General features: G+C 40.3%; 1 long non-coding RNA gene across 2 annotated transcripts in view; it reads left to right on the top strand.

Annotated features, from left to right (window-relative positions):
- Window positions 1–2714: 2714 nt before the first annotated feature.
- Window positions 2715–20322, top strand: part of LOC143660269 (uncharacterized) — a 40699-nt gene continuing 23091 nt past the window's right edge. The window contains exons 1-2 of one of the 2 annotated variants that reach the window (XR_013163905.1): window positions 2715–2769; window positions 3796–3868. This is a non-coding gene — a long non-coding RNA (uncharacterized LOC143660269). The remainder of the gene's footprint in view (window positions 2770–3795; window positions 3869–20322) is intronic. The other variant, XR_013163906.1, reaches the window with a different exon arrangement.

Raw genomic sequence — 20322 nt, 5'->3', positions numbered from 1 at the left:
GAAGATAAACATTAACTATATGGAGTAGTTAAACATAAGCATGTTTTTTATGTAGTGGACTAGAGACAGTGAAAAGTGAAAGGGTCTGCTTTCACTCAGAGCTGGTAAAAAGAAATTTTCCTGAAGCTCAGTGGATATGACTTGGACAATGAAGAGAGAGAAGGAGACAGACAGGGACAGAGAGGTGCCAAGGGCATTTGCTGAAACTCTGAAGCTTTGGTGACTTTAGGATAAAATACATTTAAAATTGATTCATCAAGTACTTATAGTGCTAGACATTTAAACAAATGCATGAAAATAAATGAGATATCTCTAAAAATGTACATGCCAGATAGGATCTAATGAAGCATTCATTGAACACTTCATGGGCTGCTATTGTAGTTCCTGGTGAGCAGAGAGCCCCAGGAGGATAGGATATTTACTGGGTTGGGCAGGAGGCATGGTCCAGTTATCTGTGGGTTCAGAGGCATCTCTGGAGGTAAAGAGGTTACTGTTCTAAAAGAAGGGAAGACCAGGGAGTGTTGGTATTACTGCTCTGGGTTGCCTAGGTTCCTCTTCCCTAGGACTCTCAGATAGAAGGCCATCACTCTATATGAGATAGGAGGCCATCACATTGATCTGAGGGGTGGCCTTAGCACTTCCACAGATGGAGCATGGTGGAACAGGAGCACTGGGAGAGGGGAAGAGAAACTGGTGAAACCAAAGTTCTGGAAAGTAGACAAGTCATCAAAGTTATTTCAAAACAGCTATTCAATGGTATAAGAGACTTACCTGGAGCTGGCACTAGCTTCCAGGAGCCAGGACTGATGCCCTCAGGAGAGAAGATAGCCTTGAGCTCAGAGAGTTATCCTCAGTTGCCCTTTCCTAAAGGATATTTCTTTTGGCCAGATTTTAATTTTCATTTTATACTTGTAACAGTGTATTTCTGCACCCCTAACTCCTGTAATTATAACTTCGTCAAGTGTTGGGGACACAGTAAAAACATGCCTTTGGGTAATTAAAAAAATGTGCTGCATGCCTAATAAGTGTCATGCAATGTGCAAAGCAGTTAATATACATTAATCTCCCAAACAACTCTCTAAGGAAAATTCTACTATTTCTATTTCATAAGAGAGAGAATTTCATGGTTTGACCCATGTTTCTGGAGTCTTATGGACTGGAATGTTTGGGGATGGTTGAACTCCTATTTTCTGTATTTTTATCTCAGCAGTTACACAAAGAAAGGGAGAGAAAATGGAGAGTGCCATAGAGGACTTTATTCAGAATTTTTTTGATTACAGGTAACAGAAAATCTGACCCAGACCGGTTTAAGCAATACGGAAAATTCATTGGCTTGTGTAATTGAAAAATACATAGGTGCAGTGTGATTTAGCCTCAAACAGTATATCCAGGATTTATTTTCTCTATTTCTTGCCTCCACTTCATTTATGTTGGCTCCATTTTCTATCAGGCTTTTTCTTCAAATCCTCAAGATGACTATTAGTAGTTCAGGAGCTACACAGCCTTCCTTGTGCATGCACAGCAGAAAAGAGAGGATTTCTTTACTGGACATTTGAAGAGAAGTCCTAGGCTTGACTTTCATTGGCGTGATATAGGTCAAATGTCCACCCAAGAACAAGTCACAGTAGATAAGATGGTGGGATATAGTCCACTGGCTAAAGCTAATCAGGATCCACCTCTAGGCCTGGAGGGTGGGGTTAATCCCTCTTAAGGTCATGACATGAGAGTGAGGGAGGGGTGGATCATTGGGGTACTATTTTAACAAAAGAAGGGTGAAAGGTCCATAAGAACAACTGCTACCAACCATAGGGATGGAAAAGATGAGCTCACTGTTGGTCCCACCAAATTGCTGATCAGGTCATTTGGTCATGATTAAGTCACAGTTTTTTGGTTTTTTTTTTTATTATGGATGGACCTACCTTTTTATCCCTCTAATTATTGGCCAAGGTTGGTCTGTGTAACTCTGATAATTACATAAATTAATATGTAACATGACTTTTAAATTATATCTTATGATTTCCATGTGCTGTCTTTATTGCTCTCCACACAATTTTGAGGTGGAAAAGAATGAGATTACAGCTCTAGTTTTAGATGAGGAAACTCAGGCTTAGAAACAGTTGATGATGGATGAGTACTACATTTGCTGTTGATCCTACCATTCATACATATTAGGCCATTTCTCTACAGAAACATTTGACAGCACATTTTCTACAGTCACTATGGTAGGAGCTGTTGACAAGACACCACGTGATGCTGTGAGCAGGCCACATTTGACTTATTCATTTCTGAGAATCAGACTTTGGAAAGGTCATGGTCAACAAGAAAATGTTCAGAGGAGGGTGGCCAGGATGGAGAAGGTGACACAATGTCAGGCTTTCTCAGATATAGACAAAAGTAATGGGGAGTTTCTGGAACGGGGAGAAAAGGCTATGAGGTGACAGAATTGCTGTCTATAGATATTTGAAGAACTGCTAAGTTGAAGTGGAAGCCATCTGATTGCACTGGGAGGCAGCTCCTGAGTAAGAATAAAGAAGAAATTCCTAATTATGGTATCTCCTTTTTGGGTACTATTTGAGCAAGGGTTGAATGATAACAAATGAGTGATGCTTGCATTTGACGGAAGACTGGATTGGATTCAATTAAATTATCTCATAGAGTCCTTCAAGTTTAAGAATTCTAAGTTCTCTGCTCTCAAGAGGTTCACATTCTAGTCAGGGAGGTAATGCTGTGCCCAAGAGACACTGCTATGAAGAGGTAGGATATGGCCAGGTAATACAGAGGTGCTCTCTATGTCGCTTCTCTGCCTGGATTTCAATCTTTGCTCTACCACCTGCCTGCACTGTGGGCTTGGACAAGCTACTTGAGCTGTCTGAGACTCAGTTTCCTCAATTGTAAAATAGAAATACAGTGACAACAGTGACATAGGCATTCAGAACAAGGCTTGGTGTGTACAACATGCTCATTAAAGCCCAGTGATTGATTTTTCTATATATAGAGATAACGTGGTGGCAGAGATTGGGGTTTCTGATCCCATGAAGTCCATCTGGGAGTAGTGAAAGTGTACAGGAAATGGGAAAGGTTAAGTGGCAGTGGAGTCCTGGAGATGTGACAAGAAGGGCAGGCTTGCTTCACAGTGACTTGTGTTTCCAGTTTCTGGGCTGGCTTAGGTTTCTTTGCAGAAAGCTCATCCCAAATAGATTCTCATAAACCTAAGTTAACGTAAACATTATTAGGAGGACCTCTGGGGCTTTTACTGTGAGAAAATTGCAAAATGATAGTGTAGCTAGACCTCAGAGCAGATATTCCTGGTAGTGGTGGGGGTGGTCAAAGAGAGGAGATGAAAAGTTGGGCCAGCTGTCACTGGATGGAGATGGGATCCAGGTACCGGCCCCCACCCCCTCACCAGCTCTCTGCCCTGGTGTTGCAGCCACTGATTTTGCTGGGCCTGTGATGTGAGTGCTGAGATGATGATTCTTATTGAAATTTAATTTAAGTTTTTCCCCTAGTATCAGGCTTTCTCTTCTACTTATTTATTTATGCTCTGTAACTTGTTTTTCACCACTGCAGAAAACTTAATAATAAAAGTGATCTTAGTTGCTATACTTAAGAATTTAATTCTTACAGCTCAGAGTGCAAAAGTGCCTTTGGATTTCTTTCCCTCTAGCCTTAACTGGAACCTAGGCCTGTTTCAGGCAAGTGGACGCTAATGGATTTTGAGGCCAAATAAAAAAGAAATGTCCTGACACTATTCTAAGCATTTTACTTTTAAATAGAAAAATCTGTTTATCTCAACAGTTCTACAAGTTAAGCACCATTATGACAGAACTGAGGTATAGAGTGGTAAAGTAACCTGTGCAAGGTCACACAAGTAAGTAAGTACTGAAGCTGGGAGATGATTCCAGGTTACCTCGTTCAGGTAAATTTCACTGTAGCGATGCTGTCAGTGCCTCACCCATACTACCTACATACTTCTCTATTTTCCCACTTTCCTACAGGTACTTTCTGGGATCTCCTCCCAAATATACTCTTATACCCAAATTCTTGTCTCAGAGACTGCTTCTAGGGAAATTCAGCCTAAGACCACTACACCAATCCTTGCTAACTCTGTTTTATATGACTTCTTTGTTCCAATTTAGTTCCAATTTAATGACCTCTTTGAATGCTAAGATGATGTGAGTAAATTGCAAAAAATGGCCAAAATTCTTTCTCTCCTTGTGTCGATGTGATTAGATAGTCTCCTCTCACAAGGATGCTGGGGTTGACCAAGTAATTTGTTCTGGTGAATGAGACATTAGCAAAAATTGATACAAACAGAAACTTGAGAAGCACTTGTCTATTGCAGCTTGTTCCATTGTTGTTAGAACTCTTAGACCACCAGGTGAATGAACCTGAGCTAGTTTGAAAGGCAACATGGAGAAGAATTGAGATCCCTGGCCTCCAACCTACCAACTACCCAGTTGAGGCCATCCTAGATCTTCAAGCTGTCATTTGGCTCACTGCAGATGAAAAAGCCCAGCAGATATCAGCCAACCTAATGTGGACTAGAAAGGTCACCCACACAATCATTAGAAATAATAAATGTTTGCAACTTTAAGCCACTAAGTTTGGGGCCAGTTTGTTATGTAGCAAAAGCTAACTGATACATTTCCATTTAGGTCAGTGACCTGCCAAGTTCCACGATTTACATAGGGATGGAAATGGCAAATATGCCTTTAAGCTTTTCTTTGAGACATAACACACTAGCCTAAGTATATGATGTACCTTCATTAATTCTTCTGACATAGTGTTTGCATCTCAGTTCCCAGGGAGAGCTCGCTGGGTTTCATGTCTGACCAGCCAGCTGTGAATAATGATTTTGTTGTCTTTCATCCCATCCTGAAATATCTTTTAAGAAGCAAAGTATTGGATAACCTACAAGACACAGTACCCATCTTCTCCCCAGGACCATCTATGTGTCACCAGGATTCTGACTCTTCTCCAATCTCCATTCCCAAATCAAACTGAAAAATCTAACAAATTCCATGTTTGTAAGTTCAAGAAAGGTTTGAAACACATGCTTTGAGAGAAAGCTTCATTTCTGATGGTGCCAGAAACATGGGTTTATTTTCACTGGCAGTGAATGTAATTTAAACTATTAGGATTTTGAGATTCATGGTCTAAGTCTCTACAGCAACACATCAGCCTTCCAGCTTTTAATAAAAGTGTTTATAAAAGGTGTTAGCAATCAGGAGTATTCGTGCATCCTATGGTAGAGTGAGAAAGAGACAGAGCAATGAAAAGTGACTAGGAGTCAGAGAGGTAGAGTGATTAATGTTGTATACCTCTTCCAGTTGGAGGGCTTTATCAGATTGGGAAAACAAGACAAGGAATTCTCCCTCTGGAGTCACTCTCATGTTTATTGTTGGCTTTTTGTTTTTATTTTTCTGTTTTGATCCCCTGAGACCATACTGTGCAAAAGAGCCAGATTTCAGCATTTCTACCCTTTGGTGAATTTCCCTGTGTCTGTTACTGTTCACCTCACCTCACACCTAGGAAGATCCCACTCAACCTCTGATAGAATGCCTTGAAACTAACCAGCGAGCTTGTAGTAGAGATGAGTCTGCCTTATACACTTGTATACAAACTATAGGATATCCAATTTGAGAGTGTAAAAGTGGGCTCAGCTTAAGGGTAAGAATACTAGATTGATTGAAAGACTGAACTAGAAATAATGTCTCACCCCCAAATTTGCATAGTACTTTCTGCCCCGACCTTGAACCAGAAAGTGGTGAGTTGGTGAGTTGGTGGCTTCTGTTCTGAGTCACTGCACACATTGTGATGCCTGCTCCAGTAGAAACACGCCCTTTCCCAGAAAGGTGAAATAATGACAAAGCAGGCCAGGGGTAGACATGTTCCTCATTTCTATTTAGTAATAAGCTTTCTCCCATGTTTCTCAACTCATGTAACATTTTTAAACTATCTTTCTATATACCATTTTTAATGGGTACCAAAAATATGTCATTTTTCCTTTTATTGTTAACAATAGCTCAAATGTAACAACAAACAGCAATTGACACTGAACAATTGACACCGGGAGACAATTGGGCTTGGCGGGGGGGGGGGGGGGGGGGGGGGGGGGGGGGGGGGGTACTGTGTTCATCCAGTGAGTTCAGGACTGTCTGAACAGTAAATACCACTCAGGTGCAGCCATTTGTTGCCAGGAAGGGATGTGGGCCCAATGCTGCCAGAGTTTCTTTTTATTTTTAAAGAAGAGAGAAGTCTGGATTTTGATGTGAAAAGTATCTTTTTTTACAAGTTTTGCACGGTAGAGCCTGGGTTTTAGAGCCCACTTTTTACAGAGCAGGAAACTTGAATGTTAAAGGAGCAGACGTGCTCCTCTTCTTTCCCCCATCCTTAGGGCCAGCGGCTCTTGGTTTAGCCATGGGTTTCCTGGGCTTCTGGGAGGTATACAGGCTATGGAAACAAGAGAAGTAAGTGCATTCAGATCTTATTTATAACAAACATTAGTTTCATTTCAGAGCGTAAATTATTCTTTCCGAATACTGAATTACAAAATCCATTTCTATTTATCTGCTGAGATTGGAGAGAGTGTGACCCTTGTAGGAGAAAGACTTGTTTATAAAATGTTACTTTTCCCCAAAGCATTTCATATATTCAGGAAATTAATTGTTCCACTGAGGTTTCCTTTGGTTTTATTTCATCAGAAAACAACAAGGGAGAGCAAAGAAATTGGCTGGGTCTTCAAGCCAAGCAAAATGGTATTTGGAGTCTGTTAGCTTGATGACGGCTCTATATTCAGAGAAAGAAATGGCTTCTTTCATCCCCGTCCTTGGGGGGATATGCCTCTGGGACAACTCGCTCCTGGAGAGGATAAGTACTCCATAAATATGTCTGTTTGGTTAACACAGTCATTAAAAGGATGAATTGGGTTGGCGTTGCAGAGGCACTTCCACAGATGGCTAAGCCATTCTGGGAATAGAGTAAATTCCCCCATGTCCAGAACTGATGTTAAGCTTTACCAGGAATTCTGGGTCTCCTACTGAGCACAACTGTGAGAGCAGGACTCAGCTGCCAAATTTAGCTGGGCAATGGGTTCATCTATACCCTGTAATCACTTCTATTATGTTAAGGCTTTAGGTGTGCTTGCTAATGCATAGACCCTAAAATTGGAAAGTTTCAGTTGCACCAAAAAAGGAAGGGTCTAAATGCATTTGTATATTATGATCAATAATAAAGTGATGACTGGAAACTTATCATCAAGTATGGGTGTTCACATAGTCTTTGTGTTGATGTGAACCTATGTTGCTATTATTTCCTCTTTTTTTATAGCCACTGTTTAATTCACACCACCAGCACCAGGTTTAATTTCTCATTTTGACTACCATTCCCTATCATTAATTTCCATAGCCCAGTTCTGACATGCTGCTGGTTCATTCTGGCACAGCAGTAGACAGTTTATGGAGGCAACAAGGTTTGGGATTCATACTTCCGGTATTTTGCATCCTTTCCATATTTAGGCTGTTTGCAGTAATATTCTTAATGTTAATGAGACCTATCCAAGCTTACTGTCTGTCCATCACCCCTGTGCACATGCTATGGTGTCAAACACATTGAAGTCAAACTCTCTTTAATAAGCATTGTCTGTCTGAATAATTACTGTGGATTTGTTTTCACATGCGTTCCGGAGGAGAGAAATATTTGTATTCAGTGCAGCTATTCTATATATGTCTTGGTTGATTGGTTTTAGATTAGCCATTTAATGAAAATAAAATGTATTTGGAGAGCTTCAATGCTGCTGTCACTTTATCAGGGGTTCTGCAGACATAAAAATGAAATCATTTGGTGGGCTCCTCTCTCTTAACGGGAAAGTCATGCTACAAGCAACTCCTTGGGATAATGAAAGGAGCAGGATGTAAAATGTAAACATGTAATTAGGGGGGCCTAGCTGTTTGGTGTGTTTATTTGTTGCTTAATTCTCCAAACTAATTAATTTTATGCTAAACTGTGTGAAATCTAGATAATTTGGGCCTGATTTGATTACCTGACTCTTAGAAAAAGTGAACACCTCATATAAAATATGAATCCACTCCTGGATGCTGGGATATTTTAGTGCTTGAATCCAGACTAAATTAAAGTAGAGAAAGGGCTGTGATTCCAGTAAAATGTTTTGTGAAAATCCATTTGTACATCATTCCACTTCAATCTAGAGTTAATACATTGAAATCTCCTAGGTGTTCTGAAAAGTCTTGCAAATCTCAAGTATATGAGAATGAAAGATAAACTTCTTTAACTTGTCCCCTTCTGTGTTTGGAAAGGTGGATTGCTAGATAGGAGGTTGACAAAGTTGGCTCCTTCTCCACATCTCTGGCACATATCTTGGAGGAGAGTTTTTTGCATGTGAGGTTAGCTTTATTTAAGAGTTTGGGGTCTCTTGAATATTGTAATAAATTAACAGGCATTAGATAGTATTCTAGGAGTCAAATTCCTGCCTACTTGATCCTTGAGAGTCTTCCATTTATAATTCATTTATTTGTATTTATTGCTTCTTTCCAGAGGGGTCTCTTATAGGCTGAAAATGCTCCTGTGTGGGGTAACATGTAAATTTCTTACATCCCACATACGTTCTCCTCATTTGTACCCCTAGATCCTGCTCTAACATTGTTTTGGATTGAATTTTGGCAGTTGCAGAGGTTATTTCCAGGCTGGTCTGGAGTTGGGAGCTTGGGGATAAGAGTGTATCAGTGAAACATTACCAAGAAGAGAATGTATGTCCTTCTTGGAAAAGCCAAACCAAAGAGGCCTGATTTATATGTATGTGTTTCACCTTTATCATAATTATTCTAATGACACTGTAACAAGAAACAGATGGCTCTCTTTCCAGGAACTCTCTGGAAACCAGATGGCGTGAACATCTGAGACAAGCAGGGATGGGTTGGCGAGGGGAGCCTTCATGGAGTGAAAGGCCACAGGCTGTGACCTATGCAAAGCTCCAAGACTTTTCAAGCTAACCCACACAGCTAGAGGTTCATCTAGCCAGAGATGTCCATGGTGGCTTCTGGCCAGTGGGATATATCTAAAAACCCAAATACTAGGCTGGTAGGAAAGACCTTCACCTTGCCTCATTCCTTACAGCCTTCTGTATCTCACTCAAAATGGCTGTCCACCAAATCCTTTAGGGGTATCTGAGCACTCACAAATGCCATGTAAAAAGTGTGCATATGGCATCTGTCCCAGATGGGGTCCAAACTTCAAAGTTAATACATTGAAACCTCCTAAGTGGTATGAAAAGTCTTTTACATCTCAAGCATAGAAGCAAGTATGCTTAGATATATCATATTTGTAGCCAAGAAGAATATTGGATAATCTAAGTTGCAATATTCATGAAATAGTCATGATAAAATAATATGTGGTATCATGTGAACTTTGTACACAATTGATATTTAATGTGTTGAATGGAACCTCTGAATGCTGAATTTCCTCAGGTAAGATTCTGGACCTCCGCAATCTCCAACCAGTTGATCTCATTCATTCCTGCAGTTTTAAATGCCTTCTAACCACCAGTAATGCCAATGTTGACAGGCTGGAATCTTTTCTGATCCAGAAAATCACACATCTGCCTGATAGACATCTCTGCCTAGAGATGTCTAAACTCAACATGTCCAGAATGGACCCCTTAACTTTTCGCCGGACCTGTTTACCTCAGCATTTCTCATCTAAGTGCATGGCACCGCTGTCTACTCTGTTGTTCAGTCCAGTTAGTTCATCCTTATTTTTCCCTTTCCCTCTTCCATCTCATCCCATTCATTATCAAGTCCAAAATATATGTGAACCTCTCCTCTCCCCTCTACATGCACTGTCATGATGCTTTCTTTCTATATGCAATCAGAGCCTTCCAAGTCTCTTCGTTCTCTTGCTTGCCCAGTCCCAGGCCATTCTCCACAAAGTGGCCCCCATGACCTCTTAAAAATATGAATTAGATTACATTCCTCCCTTGCTTAAAACATTTCATTCCCAATTTCCCATGGAAGAAAAAATTAAATTTCCATGACTTACAAGCCCTTGTATACCTTGTCTCTGCCTTCTTCTGTGATCTTACCTCATTTCCTGCTTCCCCTCCCACACCATTTGCCTGCCCCTCTCACATCTTCCATACTCCTCTCCACATACCATGCCTGCCTACTCTCACCTCTGTGCACCCAGCTCCCCAGAGTCCACAGCAGTTTTTCTGTACATTCTGAGCAGGTGGATTGGTCCACCCTGCAGGCCCAAGACTAACACATCCCTTAGTTATCTCAGTGTAAATGCTAGCTGCTCAAAGTCTTCCCTGTTCACCCTATTTAGTTTCCTTGTCCCCATTTCTCTTTAGCTCTGCATATCATCTACTTCCTTCACTGCATATTATTACAATTTAAAAATATATATTTTCTTGGTTTCCTGTATATTTTGCCTCTCCCCTGTACTGTAAACTCTGTGAGAGCAGAAATGATGTATTTTTTATTTCATCCTTGAATGAATGAATGAATGAATAGATGAAGTGCCTGCATTGTTTTGGTAGCATAAACTCAGTTACACTTATAATTTGGACACTTAAAAGCCTGCTCAAAATCAGTTCCTTCAGGGAAAAATCCTCAACTGTGCATCACTCCACTCCTGGGCTCCCTTTCAGAACTTCTTACAAAACTGACCACCTGTTCATGGAAACCTTGGGATGGAAGAACCCTCCTTGCCAGCCAAGGGTGACAGAAGTTTCTTAATAATAATGAACATGTTTGGAATCCTCACCTGTGCCAGGCACTGTTCTAGGTTTTATATTTAACAAGTTATTCAATCTTCACAACAAGCCTATGAAGGGCTATGCCTGTCAGGATTCCAGCAGGACATCAAATAACCCAAAGGGAATTTAATTAAGTGATTCTTTATAGAGATTTGAGTGGAGTTAAGGGAATTGAAAGTGGGGACATGCTAAGGATTGACAGCAGGGGAGAAGATGTCATCACTCCATAGCAGATGCTGTGATGTGTTGCCCAAATGCCTCTTCAGACCTGGTGTACTCATTCCCCTAGCTGGTGGGAGTCAGCCAGAAGGAAGGCTGGGAATTGCCTTTAGCTGAAGAAAGCCCCCTGCATCCAATGTCTGGTGGATGTGTGTGGGACAGGGCCCTGGTTCCTCTCAAGGGCTATCCAGCTTCAGAGATGTCAGATGGAGTTAACAGGGATCTGCTCAATCCTGCTTCCTTCCCTTCCCTATAGGGGTTGATCCCAAGGGCCTTTTCTGATAAAATACCTTCATTCTAATCCCCATCTCAGGATTTGCTTCCTTGGCAAACCCAGCTTATAATGCCTCTTAGTCTGAAGATGCAAGGAAGAGATGGGGTGGTATCAGAATTCAGTAAGTACCGTAGCCATTGAAAGTAGGGCTTCAGGACAGAAGCTGTGTCCAGAGATAAAGAAACTCAGTGACTGCCCGAACTATACCTCATCTTTCTTTCTTCACACTCTCCAATCTCCTGCAGCTGCCTTGAATCAATCAAACCAAATGGAAACTAGAGGGCAAGGATGCCTGAGTGAGGCAGTCCTGAAAGGTCAGATTCCTGGGGCAGAGAGGATGGCAAGGAGAGTGGAGAGTCAGTTTGGGGGTGGAGGATGCAGATGGACCAGCAAAAGGCAAGGACTATTATTGCTCCTTTTCTTAGAAATGAGGAAATATATAAATGATATGACCTGAGCAAATTCATGCAGCTTGTAAGTGGTGGAACTAGAGTTTCAACCTCAAGGTCTTTGCTCTTAGCTACTGCTCTATATTGTCTCTTTAAATTTCAGTATTTCTTTTTCTTATAAGACTTATTATCATAAGCACCAGGCATGGCCTTTCTATTTCACTGGCAACCCTCTCATTCCATCATTCAAAGCTTATGAAACACAGGAGTCTTCTTCAGCATCTGCGAAGCTTTGTCTGGTAGTTTCTGGTATGCTCAGGGAGTCTAATGGCTGTGAACATCCAAACTGCATTTAGCCAGTTTGCTTAGGGCCTGAGAACCAAGAAGAAGAATTAGAAATTGAATGAGTGATGTCACCAAATCTTTGTTGAGTTTCTGCCTATGTCTAGAGCTCTGTGTGGGCCCTGTTTAATTGACTAGCAACTTTGATTTCAGGAATAAAACATCAAGCCATTGTTTGAACTGTGAAATCTTAATTATGTGAAATGCCACATGTGAAACACCAGCATGTTATTTTCTGGGCAATGATGCTCCTGATCAGAAAGGGTATATTACTTAAAGTGAGTTCACAATTAGTCTTGACAAAGGAATTGCAAATGGTTCACTAATTCTTGGCTGTGTTTATGATCTCCCCTGTTGTGTTGATTCAGCTCTAGAGCTGTCTCAGTCAGCTTCTTCTTCCAGAGGACAACTCTCTTATAAGGAACATCTGCAGACATAATCCAGTTGAATCAAGGAAGACCTTCCTGTTGGTCTTTCAGAAGGGCAGGAATCTGAGTTGAGCTAGGGTTGAAACCAGGGAAAAGAGTCTTCTTCAGCAGGAGTTTGGAAAAGGAATCAGTGGATGCTGACATTTTAGTTAGCATTTTTTTTTTCTGGAGGGGACAATACCTTGGTACTACCAAGGGCCATTGCTGAATATCAGAAGAAGGAGGAGGTCCTGGTAGGAAGACCAGGTAGTGAGACAAAATCAAGGATTGCTTTGAATTCCATTTCTCTCTGTTCCTAAACCTCACAGAGATTATTTTCCCCTTTGGGACAATTGAAAGTGCTTATTTCTCTGCTTGGGTTGGTTTCCCCAGTACTTGTATGGCTTACTGCTTTTCATTATTCAGTTCTCTGCTCAGATGTTGTTTCCTCAAAGAGATTCTCTCTGACCATCCTATATAAAATGTCTCTATCCTTCTGGGCATTTAAAATGCTATTTCCCATTTTATTTGCTCACATAATTTATCAGTCTATGAAATTATCTTATTTTATTTCTTTCCAACAAGAATATAAGCTCTGCAAGGCCAGAGATAGTTATGTTTACTCTGAGCACAACAGATGCTCAATAGATGTTTGGTGAATGAATGAATGGATTCCAAGTGCTATAACTGTGATCATAGAGTCAGGTGAATCTGCTTTCAATCTTTGCAGATAGATTTTGAGAATTCAGTTCAGCATATCTCCTTCAGAAGAGCATCTGAGGTGAGAAAAGATTTGAATGTAATCAAAAGTTAACGTTTGGCAGTGGATAAAAGGAGAATTTTACTGTTTTGCTCCAACTCAACTAGAAATCTTTCCTGAGGCAAAAATTTCAAGCCCATTATTCTGGCTGTTTTACAAGGCAGCAGAGGATCTATGGTTGATCTTGGTTGTCATGAGACTAAACAAATGCATTTCCCTAATTTGCTTCTGATAGAAACCGCATTCAATCCTGAGCTGAGAGCTGTTTTGTGCCCTGGACTATGGTACTAAAAGTAGGAGTAATTGTCTAGCACTGGAAAGGGATAAATCCAGTATGTATATTTGGGGAAAAATATTTTGTCTGAGAAATCAGGCAGCAGAATGATCTGATTAATGAAAATGAAATAATCATTAGATGCCTTGGAAAGAATGCTAGAAACACTGGGCAGGGGTGGGGTGTGGGGAGAGTGAATGAAAAGTTGAAGAAGATGAGATGAAAATTTTTCTCATTCTCCATTGTTCCTACCTTGAACTGTGGACCACCTTTGCTTCAACAGAAATCTGAGGCTCAAACATAAGTAAGTTTAAAAGGGTGTAAATCTCACTGAGAATTGGCATTTAAATGCATCTTATGCCTTAAATTAAAAAAAAATTAATATGTAATGCATGTAGTAAAGTTCATAAAATGTACTATTCTTAAATGTACATTTAGAAAATTAAGCTCAATCAGTTTTTTTTGTCTGTGTAAATACCAATAAGATATAAAACATATCCAGCATGAGAAGTTTCCCTCTTACTTCTTCCTTGTTAATATGGCCCAGAGGTAACCATGGCCTGACTTTTATCCCCAGAGTAGTTTTTTGTGTTGTTGAACTTCATGTAGACGGAATCGTATGGTATGCGCTCTTTTGTGTTTGGCTTATTTTGCTCAACTTAGTGCCTGTGAGATTAATCCATGTTGTTATGTTTGTCAGTAGTTTATCCTTTTGGACTTCTGGGTCATATTCCATTACACAAATACACCAAATATATTTATTTTCCTGCTGATGGACATTTGAATTGTTTCCAACTTTTGGCTATTACAAATTAAGTGATTGTTGGAAATGTGCTTGGCTATTTGCTGGGCCTTCTGTGGATGGCTTGGAAGATCAGGGCTTGGAATATGAGGACCAAAGCCTCATGTCAAGTCTGAAAGATAAGCAAATGTACACACTGGTTCTCAGCAGCTCTCCATATGGCAGCAATCAGCCGAGTCCCTGAAGCCTGCACAAAGTTAAAGAATTTATCTAAGCTTGAGAACCTGATAGGGCTCCATTGTAAAGTAGACAAGTAATATCTCCTGATACATGTTATGTCAAAACAAGAATTATATTAATAACCAACATTTATTGTCCCATAATATGTCCCAAGCTTTTTCCCTAGGTTACCTCATTAATCCACATTAACACTTAACGAGATAGACACTATTTCTTTTTCTTAAGACAAGAAAACATAGAAAAGATATTTTAAATATTAACACTGGGACAATGCAAGATCTTAAATCTATCAATGATCATAGACTCAAGTATTAGAACTTCAAATTAGGAGGAGTTGGTACGCTCGGGTTGGGACAGAGCCAAGCTAACTATGAGCCTGTGTGACCAGGTGAGTCAGGACTTGGACCAACATCACCGTGGAGTGTTTGCACTGTAACCAACTCTGCTGAAGCCTGACTAGATGGATAGACCAGGGATTCCCAATCTTAGGGCCAAATCTCAGGCACCTGAATAGGTTGAATGATTGATAAAAATGCAGATTCCTGGGTCCCACCCTAGGGATACTAAACCAGAATTTTGAATTATGATTCCAAGGCATCTTATTTTAATGTGCACTCTAGACAATTCTGATATGTAGCCAATGTCGATATCACTAGAGCTCCATCAAGCCATGACTTTCAAAGAAACCCTTGTCGTTCACTGTCTCATCTGTTCAACAGTGGGTGATTGACTGGGCCTCTGAATGCAATGATCAGATAGTTTGGTACCGTGAGGTCTTAATTATCAACTTTATATAAATCTAGTTTCACATGTAATGTAACTGGCACAATTCTTTCTGCGATGGTGTGCTATTATTGTCATGAATATCAAATAACAGAACATCTAATTAGGCACATAGAGTGTCTCCTGCTTATGAGTTTGGCTTTTGGAACTTCTCATTTAATTTTCAGCAATAGGATGGGGAATATAATTACCTTTAAAACCAAATTTTTAACTTTATAAGTTCTTCAAGATTCACAACAACCTGTTTTTCCAGGAATCAGTGATGATGTGGTTCTTACATTTCATTAAAAGCCCATAGTGGAGAGGAAAACATATGCTGCTCTCCTTGCTGGTATTCCATTTGGAGGATATTTTAGGAAAGTGTCAGATCAATGAGTAAAACATCCTTCTCCATTTTCAAACTTTCTAGGAAAATTCATTTACAAAACAGCTCCCAGTAATTTAAAGTAACAATATACAGTTAGCAAAAGCCTTTTTTCTCTTTTGTTTTCTTAAGTGAGAGAAATATCCTAATTTTGTGTTAATGTGACTATTAAAAGGTTTCCATATATCTACAGAAAGTTTAAGGGCTATTGAGGGATTTTGCCTTGTGGTCCAAGAGATATCAAGGGATGCATTTGCCTTGCAGGTGAGTCATTAAGGTCAGGAAGCTGTGTTTGCATAGGTCACTGGGTCACCATCTCCAGCTAGCTCCAGCCTCCTTCAGTTCCAGTGTGGGAAGCAGGGAAGTGGCCAGCAGTTGCAAGATGAGCGGAGAAGCTCAGCTGAGACAACTGAGAAGCTGGTTTTCTCTAGTGGAAAAGAAAATGTCTCATCAACATTCAGACTCTGGAGTTAGAGCTAGATTTGGATCCTGGCACTGATACATACTGTGAAAGCCTTGAACAAGTGGGTCAACTTTTTGATACCTCTGTATCTTTATATGTAAAACGTAGATGTGTCAGTTTCCATATGGTTGCTATGTGTGTTCCATAAAAATGTACATCAAGCTATGCTTGGCATCTTGGAACACCCAGTAATACCAGTTATCATTTTTCTTATTATATCTTGGTCTTTAGAACCTCCTGCTGTTTTCCAGTAGGCGCTATGAGGGTTCAACTGTGTTGCTTTTAAAATATATGAATAAGTTGCCAATTTGTTCAGTTTTGTGTATACATGGATAACTTTTATAATGAGACTGAAAAGCTAGATTACTTTGGGTAAAAAAAAGAAATGTTCCTGGAGGGTGGAGGTTGGAAACAATTCGTGGAGTGTCAGTTCCCTGAATTGTGTGATGGGCACTGATGGAACTAGATTGAGAGCTTGATGGACAACAGCCTCTACCCAATCTACTTACCCACCAGCTGGCCTGGGGTCAGAGATCCCATCATTAGAATTTGAATCAGCTAAGGAAGAGTGGAGCCAGATGAGAGTGGTGGTTGTCCTGACAAACTTGGTGTCACCTGGCAGAATCCTGGGTGAACCTGATTGTTCTAGTTTGCAAGCTGCTGGAATGCAATATACCAGAAACAGAATTGCTTTTAAAAAGGGGAATTTAATAAGTTGCAAGTTTATAGTTTTAAGGCTGATAAAATGTCCCAATTAAAGCAAGTCTGTAGAAATCTCCAATCTAAGCCATCCAGGGAAAGATACCTTGAATCAAGAAAGCCAATGAAATTCAGGGTTTCTCTCTCAAGTGAGAAGGCACATGGCGAACATGGTCAGGGCTTCTCTCTCATCTGGAAGGGCACATGGTGAACACAGCATCATCTGCTAGCTTTCTCTCCTGGCTTCCTGTTTCATGAAGCTCCCTGGGAGGCATTTTCCTTCTTCACCTCCAAAGGCCGCTGGCTGGTAGACTATCTGTTTCATGGTTCTGCTCTCTGCTCTTTCTGAATCTCTCACTTTTTCCAAAATGTTTTCTCTTTAATAGGATTCCAGTAAACTAATCAAGACCCACCCAAATAGACATGCCTCCACCTAATCCAGTTTAACAACCGCTCTTGATTAAATCACATCTCCAGGGAGATGATCTGCTTACAGTTTCAAACATATAATACTTAATAGGAATTAGAATAAACAGCTGCCTTAACAAAATGGGATTAGGATTAAAACATGGCTTTTCTAGGGTACATGCATCACTTCAAACCAGCACACTGTGGATGTGTTTTATGGGGGCAAGCCTTGAAAAATGGGTGCTTTCAGAGCCTATGGAACCAGTGAACCTGGAAGGGTCATGGTGGCCCTTCAGTGACTCAGTCACTGTTATAGCCCAGCACTCCTTCCATGGCTCACAGCACATGCCTAGAAAATATGACTGCAAAAGGGCTCCTTCATTCATCCCACACCAATTCAGGCATTCAGCAGGCTGGAGGGTTCTCTTTTCTCTTCTACTACTCAGCCCACCACCCTTCTCCAGGGAATCTTCCTTGTTGCCCCCAAGGATCGGACATTTCTCCATACCTGTATAATCCCCTGCATTTCTGCATCATAGTGCTTCCCATACTAGATCTTTCTGTTTTTTTTAATTTTATTTGGAAGTAATTATAGACTCATGAGAGTGAAAAAATGTACTGAGAAGTGAATCTATCACCGATCTTCCCCCAATGACTATATTTTATGTACACAGTGAGGTGCTCAGAAAATATGCATTGATGATAATAATGTCTTTCCTGATTGCCCTGTGTGCCAGCCCTGTGCAGGCCCATGCTGTGAGGGTGTCATGGACAGAGAGGCAGTTTCCTGCCCTCTGGATGGTGCTGGAGTCCTGGGCAAAGAAATTCAGGCTCACGCAGCAAAGATGCTGCAGTTCCAGACCCAGAAATTCCAAGGATGAACAGGTGGGTCTAAAGCCCATAATGCACTATGGACCATTTTCTGGTCCTCACAATTGGTTTTAGGGAACTTATTTTGGATACATTCTATGGCAAAACCTCTTAAACCCCAAATTGGGACCCACTTGGGATTCCTAGATCATCATTGGCTTACTAAAGTTATGCTATCTCCCCAAAAGGTCCAAAGCCATTTCTATCATCATGGGAGTAGGCTGGCTATAAAGAGACACTAATTGAGGAGCAACTCAGGTTGTTATATGATGCCTTTTTCCAGTCAAATCCTTCAGAGAAGAGAATCCCCTCTTCTTCACTGCCATCTCTATCCTCTCATTTTCAAGGCTTCTTTGGATTTTATTTTCCCTAGATACATAGAAGAGTTTAATAAAACAAATTCAGGAGGAACATTTTTTTCAAGTTTTACTTTTGTTCTTACCCATTATTTTCTCCCAGTTTTTGTTTACCTGTTTGTAAACTTGTGTAGTTGTTTGGTGAAACTTTGTGAGTATGAATCGTGTAAGCAAGATTAATTTTTCCCCACAATCCAATTTATTTCTGTGACAAAAAATTAGCTTAAATTTAAAAGTGTTTGGTGAATAAAATTAATTGCATCAACTAAATAAAATGCATTCTGTACAATTTATATATGGATGTTCTGTCAACAAGACAAATGGACTCTAGTATAAGTATCTGTGTGGATGAAATACATAAGAACATAATTACTTTGCCAACAAAATGTTAACTTGCTTTAATCATTCTGTTCATAACATAATGTAAAGTGATTTAGTGGGCAAAATGAATCCACTTACAAATTGTTTTATGGTCATAATGCAGCCTTTTGGTGGAATGTGAATTGATGATTATAATTTTATGGGCAAATGATTTTTCAATTAAAATATGTTTTCATGAACAAAATAGGAGCATTACAAATGGTTTTTGATAACCACATATCAAGTAGCAAGGAGAAAAGGCTGTCAACTATATTAACCAAAGCCTCAGTTGAAAGACTTGAAAGCTCAAAAGGTGATTTATTTTTGTCAAATTTATCATTTCCTCCCCTCCCATTTGAGAAGTATTTGCTCCTATCTTTACTGATCCAATAACCAAAATTAGATCCAATGACCAATCCACCAATCACCAGTGGCAATGCTTCTTTTCTGTGCCTTAGCTGACAGTGCCATATTGCTCATTAATAAAAACTTAAAACCAGGGCAATACTTTTCTGTAGTATCTAACATGAACCCCATTATCTTTAGTACAATAATTACTACACCTGTGGAAATAGGAATACATCATTATAATATAGTGGCTTTTAATTTGAAGGCTGTGATAGAATGCTTCTATCTCAGCTAATTGTCATAATTCTTTTTTAGTGATATGCAATACCCCAATTGCTCTTTAGTTGTAACTTCGCTGTTTCAAAGTCTTAGGTTCTTGGGAACAATCCACTTCGCCAATGGGCTAGGGAGAGCTGTGCTCTCAAACAGCTGCATTTATTTTCTCCATAAGGCTGGCCAGAGCAAGAGGGGTCCTGGGTGCACTCATTCTAGAGAGAGATGGATGAGGCGGTCCCCAACACAAGTCTCAGCTTGTTCACTGCACACACAGTGGGATCTACTTATGATCCTTTTATCATTTCAGCTAAGAGTCCCACGTTCTTTCAGATATCTTTTTGTGAGGCTAAATCCTCTGGAAATGAACCAAACAGCTCTTATGACTCTGTACAGAAAAGGAGAGGGTCATTTCAGAGACAGTGCATGGCTATGTGAAGAGTTGGTGGAGGGGAGTGGGTGAAAGCAGACGGCTAAGTCAACAGACCTGGAGCAGAAATTGGTTTTGCTGTTTCTTGTGTTATTTTGAACAGGGCACTTTAACTTTCTAAGCCTCCATTTCTTCATCTATGAAATAGGGACAAAATAATACCTACTCAAAGACTGCAGAAAGGTTAAATGAGAGCATGCACAGCAAGAGCTCACACATCATCATTACATAGTAAATGATGGCTATTTTTGTTGCTGCAGTTAATGCTCTCCAGCTAGACCTGGGATCTAGGAGGCAGAACACCAAGAAAAAATACGTAAGGTGCAGCTCTCCCCTTAGGAAGAGTGTGATGTAGAAGGAAATTCATTTACGATGGTGGGGTAAAAATTCAGATGGCTTTGTCTCTATTGTATTTTGACCCTCAGCTTCCTGCTTAAACTACCACAGTATTCAAGGGGACATGCTGGGGCTTCTGACACAGTTCCTCATTTTCTTCTTCTCTTCTTTTGAGGCCACCAGAGACTCTTGAGGGTAATTGCGCACTTCC

The sequence above is a fragment of the Tamandua tetradactyla genome, chromosome 16 (genome assembly GCF_023851605.1).
Source record: "Tamandua tetradactyla isolate mTamTet1 chromosome 16, mTamTet1.pri, whole genome shotgun sequence".
Classification (NCBI taxonomy): domain Eukaryota; kingdom Metazoa; phylum Chordata; class Mammalia; order Pilosa; family Myrmecophagidae; genus Tamandua; species Tamandua tetradactyla.
Note: the sequence above shows the minus strand (reverse complement) of the source record. Positions and strands in the feature narration are given on the sequence as shown.